At 41.3% G+C, this 6,459-nt stretch overlaps 1 pseudogene; it reads right to left on the minus strand.

Annotated features, from left to right (window-relative positions):
• Nucleotides 1-2,808: 2,808 nt before the first annotated feature.
• LOC109699933 (zinc finger CCCH domain-containing protein 14-like) lies at nucleotides 2,809-4,448 on the minus strand (annotated as a pseudogene).
• Nucleotides 4,449-6,459: the final 2,011 nt, after the last annotated feature.

A 6,459-nucleotide genomic window follows, 5' to 3' on the forward strand; every position in this document is an offset into this window, starting at 1 on the left:
TGAAATACTTAAAAATTTTAACATCCTTAAAACAAAATTGAACTGCTTAAAGCAAAGATAATAAGAATGCATTGTGGTTTTCATAAATATAGAAATTAGAAGTATGAGGACACCACTATCAAGCTGAGAGAGAGAAATGGAAGCATAATGTTTATGGTTCTAATATTAAATGTGAAGTGATATAACGTTATTTAAAGGTAGACTATAATAAAGATGTATACTATGAACTCTAAGCCAAGCACTAAAACTAAAATGTTATTTACAGATAGCCCTATAGTTGTTCGGAATATAACAGCTATTTCTGGTCTTTGGGTCCTGTCCCTCTCCAACTAAATCACAAGATGCAGGCATGAGGCCCAGGTTTAAGTACATTTTGGAAGTGCTAATTACTCTGATTTGATCAGTATACGTTACATACATGTGTTGAAATATTTTATATAATTATTAGTTTTTAAACATTACAGTACAATGACATGTTTTTAAAAAGCTCCCAGATGTTTTAACATGCAAGCAGGGTTGAGAACCACTAGCAGAAAGTAATTTAGTGTTTCATATATTGAGTTTCTTATCTTTTTACATTTTCTCTTGAAACCACAGTCCAGAGGACCTTGGAAAAATCCACTAGCTTTGACTTATTTTTAACTTTAAATTTGCACCCACTGGTTAATCCACACTTTAGTCAACATATTGAAGTTTCATCCTTCCAAAGGGAAGAAATGAAAGGTTTTTTTTGTTGTTACTATTGTTTTTAAAGAAGCCCAACTCTTACCTATGTGAGCACACAGAAAAATAGCATCTGCCATCTCAGAGATCCTCTGTGCGTCTAGCCTGAAGCAGTAATTTAGCATGTGATCCCCATCCTCTTTGGGCTTAAGAATCACAGTTGGCATCTGGGAGCAATATCCTTGTTTTAGGTCTCCTTGTCCCCATACAAAACTCCACCTTGTGCTTGGTGGGTACAGTGCTAGCAGGACCCGCAGCCCTCTCTCATTCCCTGTCTGACTGCCCTTGGGAAGTTCTCATCCCCACACAACTTTGCCCCTCTGTTACTTTCTCTTACCCCTTGCCTCCTACATCACATTATTTGACAGCTTTCAGTACATATTGTTATGTCCTCTACCTGCACAGATGTGAAGTATTTCAATTTTGACTACCGTTCTCTTTTCCTTGCCCTTCTCCCCCAAGTTCCATAGTGTAGTTCTACTATAGTCAACATGCTGTGCATGTAGATATGCTTATGAGCGTGTTTGTTTTTGTGTATATGTTATCTTTTGGATCTGTCCTCCACATATGAGAGAAAACATGCAGCCTTTGTCTTTCTGAACCTGGTTTACTTCACTTAACATGATGTCCTCTAATTCTATCCATTTACCCTTAAACCACATAGTTTCACTCTTCCTTATGGCTGAATAAAACTCCATTGTAGCCAGGCACTGGTGGCTCATGCCTGCAATCCTAGCTACTCAGGGGGCAGAGATCAAGAGGATTACAGTTCAAAGCCAGCCCTAGGCAAACAGTACTTGAGACCCTATCTCCAAAAAAACCTGTCACAAAAAAGGAGTGGTGGAGTGGGTCAAGGTGTAGGCCCTAATTTCAAACCCCAGTACTGCAAAAACACAAACACCGCCCCCCCCATTGTGTATATATACCAGTTTTTAAATCCATTCATCAGTTGTAGAGCACCTGGGTTGTTTCCATGGTTTGGCTATTGTGAACAGTGGTGTAATAAGCATCAGTGTGCAAGTGTCTCTATTGTATCCTGACTTCACACAGGCTGTACACAAGAGCATAGGTGAGATGCTGTGTACTGTTCCATCTCCCCCCTCCAACCCATTTACTCTCTGACTAGCCTTGGTCACCCCCTATTTTTCACCTCAGGTCTCCTCTCCAGCAGGTCACTTCCCTGAGCCTCTCCCTCCAGCTGGGCCACTTACTCTCACTACACCCTCTTATCCAGAAACCTCCAAATCACATGGACTTTTTGTCTTCTCATTGACAACTTACTCGTTTTCAAATTTCTAACCTGACCCAGAAAAGGCGACAAATTTTAAGAACATAACTAAAAAAATTGCTTTTATTTTATTAAAACATTCTAGCCAGGTGCCAGTGATCCATGCCTGTAATCCTAGTACTCAGGAGACAGAGATCAGGAAGATCATGATTCAAAACCAAGCCAGGGCAAAATAGTTCATAAGACCCTATCTCGAAAATACTCAACACAATAAAGGGCGGTGAAGTGGCTCAAGTGGTAGAGTGCCTGTCACTTGTGAGGCCCTGAGTTCTAAACCTCAGTACCACCAAAAAAAAAAAAAACCCAAACAAACAACTAATTTACTTTTACTTCATTTTACACTGTAACAGAAAGCAAGCAAGTCAGCTGGCATCCTTCAAACAAAATAGGAAAACATTCAACTCCACAAGGAAACTGTGGGGGAAATTGCATTATTTAAATATTGTTTTGCTAATACATCTTACTCCTCCTTCTCTTAGTGGTGGCAGCTGTACCATTTCACTTTCCCACCAACAGTGAGTACACAAGGGTTCTAATTCCTCTACATTTTCATCAACACTTATTTTTTGGTTTTGATTTGTTGTTTGGTTTTTTTGGTGATACTGGGATTTGAACTCAGAGCTTTGTGCTTGCTAAGTAAATGCTCTACCACTTGAGCCACCCTCCAGCCCTTTGATTTTTTTTTAATGAAAGAAACATATTCCAAATAAAAAGGTTTGACAAGTTCTGTAGAATACTTTTCATTAGTAGATGGAAGCTTTCAGACTGCATGATCTTCTGCCAGGTAGAACTGGGTATTATTTACTGGTTTGTGGTTGAATCCATTTCAAGGCATACCTTATGTAGGGATAATAAAATGTGCAGTCTGGTCTCATACACTGAGTGCTAAATCTATATTCCATTTTCTTACAAGCCGGGAAGTGATAGCAGTGCTGACCACTAGAAGATGGTCCTGGTGCCATGACTGCTGGTTTTGGAAGCAGTACTGGCATTCTTTACTTGTATGAGCAAAGGGACAAGCTGGTTTAGCACACTTAGCATCATATTTACAACTTGGATGAACAAATAGGCATTTTCCAGCAAACTTACAACTGGGGAAGACTTTGCAAGGTGCGATGGGCTGATGGTGCACAAACTAGTCTCCATTTTTATCACCAAGCCAGTACTTGCCCCACTCCCAAAGTTTTTCTGGTTTCTGCCACACTCAGTTCTCTCATCTCAGCTTGACTCATTGCCAGAGTTTCTGCCAATTTCTGAGTCAATTTGCAGTCAGCATAATAATTACCTCTATTGAGTTTCTTGGGATTTTTTCTATATTATTTCCTTTTGTTTCATCTTCTTTAGTGGAGGGACTTATTTGGGGGGTGGGGGTGGGAGAAGTGGGTAGGTCCTACTTTTTTCCTGAACCACTTCTTCTAGCAATTCTTTTGATGTTTGAGTTCTGGGTCAACTGGAAATGAGTTCTGTAACTGCACAGAGTTAGTTGTTCTTGTTACAGATTCTTGAGCTTCAGAGATAGCCTTTAAATTTAGATCCTTGTTATCTTGCTTAGAAGGTAGAAGAGGAGGTCTCCTTTCAAGCTTGGTTGGCCCTGACTCTGACGGACCCCTTACTGCTCAGGAGCCATAATCATCTTCCCTTTCCTCTTCTCTATCATGATTGAATTTTTTACTTTAACAGCTGACCTTACCACAGGCAGCTTTTTCTTCTGAAAGTTTTCTTTCTCAATACTTATTTTTTCCAAGTTGTTTCTGCAGAAAGGACTGTAAGTCTTTTCTGAGCTGTTAGGCACCCTGTCTCACACAGACATTCTGTTTGATACACCTGGCTCCTCTGCACAGCAAGTGGCCTGGCAGCATCAATACTGTTTTGTGGCTGCTGAAACTGCAACCTGTTTAAGTGTGTACCACCGTCTGCATTTCTACCTGCAGATGGTCGATAAATTAAAAGAACGGTATGTAAGTGTCACTGTAGGTTTTTCTGAGATAAGGGATTCTCTTACACAAGACTGAAGTCTTCAACCTGTGAGATGATCTGGCTCTGGCTTAACATCAATCACATCTTCACAGGCCTGTCAGAGGTGTCACTGTTGACATTAATCAGGTCACAGCTCCATCGCTGTAATTCCATCTGACATTAGTGGTTTTCTGCTCCTGTGAACTTGTAGAAATTCTGGAATCTCTTTTTTTCAGGTCTAGTTCTAGAAAAGAATTGCACTTCATGCCTTCTCTTATCTCCCTCACAAAACTGCTCAAGTCTGAAGGTACATTACCATCAGAGCTGCTCTTGCCAGAATACTTTAGATGAAGGGTTCATAGCGAAATGTATCTAATACGCCATGAAGCCATGCGGTGAATTGAATTGTGTGGTCCCCTAAAAATCAGAACAGATCCTCAGCCATTTGGTCCTGACTTTTCTTGTTGGCCACCATCATCATAATGTAATCAGAAGTTCTTCATAATGAAAATTTAAAAACTAACGAAAAATCAACAAGTTAATTTTCAGTTGATTGGCTTCTCAAATTCATTTGAAATCGGCATACAACATGAGCTCCTAATTTTTCCAGTTCCCTTTAATTGCACTCCAAATCTTACAGCTAATGTAGCTCCAATCCTTGTGATTCATTGATGCTTTAGTTTGTCTGGAGCTCCCTGGGGATTACCACCTGCAGCCAGGCCACCACTGCATCCAGCATCCTTGATTTGTTTGGTTTTTGTTTTTGTGGTACTAGGGCTTGAACTCAGGGCCTTCACCTTGAGCCACTCCACCAGCCAATTTTTTGTGATAGGGTTTTTCAAGATAGGGTCTCGTGAACTGTTTGCCTAGGCTGGCTTCGAACCGTGATCCTCCTGATCTCTGCCTCCTGAGTAGTTAGGATTATAGGCGTGAACCAATGGTACCTGGCCTTGATTTGTTGTTTTTTTTTTTTTGGAAGGCAAAAAGTGTTTTTATTTACTTTTATGGACAATCCATAAATGACCACCTTGTTTGTGGTATTCTTTTTTTTTTATTTTTAAAAATATTTTATTATCACAAAATAGAGTGTAAGCAAGTTTCATCCTTATAGTGCATTATTATTATGAGCTATTCATTTTCCTCACAAAACTTATGCTCAAAGTTTAAAATCAGTGACCTATAAGCATAATTATTGTGACGATTAGTCATTAGAGAATTCTTCTTATATCTAGTATCTTTATAAGACCAACATAATGACATCTACATAAAATACATGCACTTTTTGCATGTACTTTTTGCCCCCTCCCTTACCTACCCGGCCCCCTCATTTGTTTCTGACAGGTGCCATCCTAGTGTGCATGAAATGATGGTTACTGTGGTTTCATTTGCTTGTTCCTGATGGTTAGTGATGTTGAGCATCTTTTCATGTGCTGATATGGCGTTTTAGGTGTTTTTTTAAATGAGTTGTTGATATGAAGAAATTGGAAGTTTTACAAGTGCAGGTTCCTGGCTTCTCTTGAATATCTGGCAAAGCTAAATGCCAGAGGTCTGCTTTTCAATGGGGACAAGCATCCTCCTGTTTACCACATACCCCACCAATCCCTGTTGCCTGACCTAGGGGGAAGTGGATTTTTTTTTTTTTGGCACTGGAGTTTGAACTCAGGACCTCATGCTTGCTAGGAAGGCACTCTTACCACTTGAGCAACTCCACCAGCCCTCTTTTGTGATAGGTTTGTTTTTTTTTTCTTCTGAGAAAGGGTATCTGGAACTATTTGGCTTTGAACCGGACTCTTCTTGATCTCCACCTCCTGAGTAGCTAGGATTACAGGTGTGAGCTACCAGTGCCTCGCTGGGGGTGTGGATTTATGACCCCTAGGTCACAAATGTTCAGCACTGACCTTAACTTGTTTATGTGTTCAGGTCTTCAGGCCAACCCAGCCCTCTACATCTCCTGCCCAGGACCCCTGGCCTTGTGAAAACTACCAGAGCAATCTGGGGACCAAATCTGACTTCTTCTCCAAATATTTCTTGTAATCATCTCTGAACATCTGCCAGAAAGGATTTGCCAAGCAAATAATAGAAAGGAGCCTTTCCCTATAAACCTTAATAAATCAGCCAAGAATCTAGGCGTGACCTAGATGGAGCCCGCCATTCCGGACCGGCTGCCAGAGGCCTTTCTGAATAAGGAGCAGCCCAAGTGGGCTGGGCTGCAGGCCGCCCACGTTCCTGGCATGGTGCTTCTACCTGAAACTGCGCTTTTGTGTAAGCGGCCTCCAGAGATGCCAGAGTAACGCCAAAGAAGTTGCCGGTGCATAACCGTCTGTGGCAGCATTCACTGAACAAAGAGCAGAGGGTTTTTTTCTGGTGACTAACGGCCTGCCAACGCCCTCTGGGAGCAGCAGTGGGTGCTGCGCTCTCCCACGGTGTGCAGCCAGTGCCGAAGAACCTTGGCTGAGCACACCAAGAGGTGGAGAACAAACCCGGGACTTCGT

This window comes from Castor canadensis, chromosome 5, assembly GCF_047511655.1.
Source record: "Castor canadensis chromosome 5, mCasCan1.hap1v2, whole genome shotgun sequence".
Lineage (NCBI taxonomy): Eukaryota > Metazoa > Chordata > Mammalia > Rodentia > Castoridae > Castor > Castor canadensis.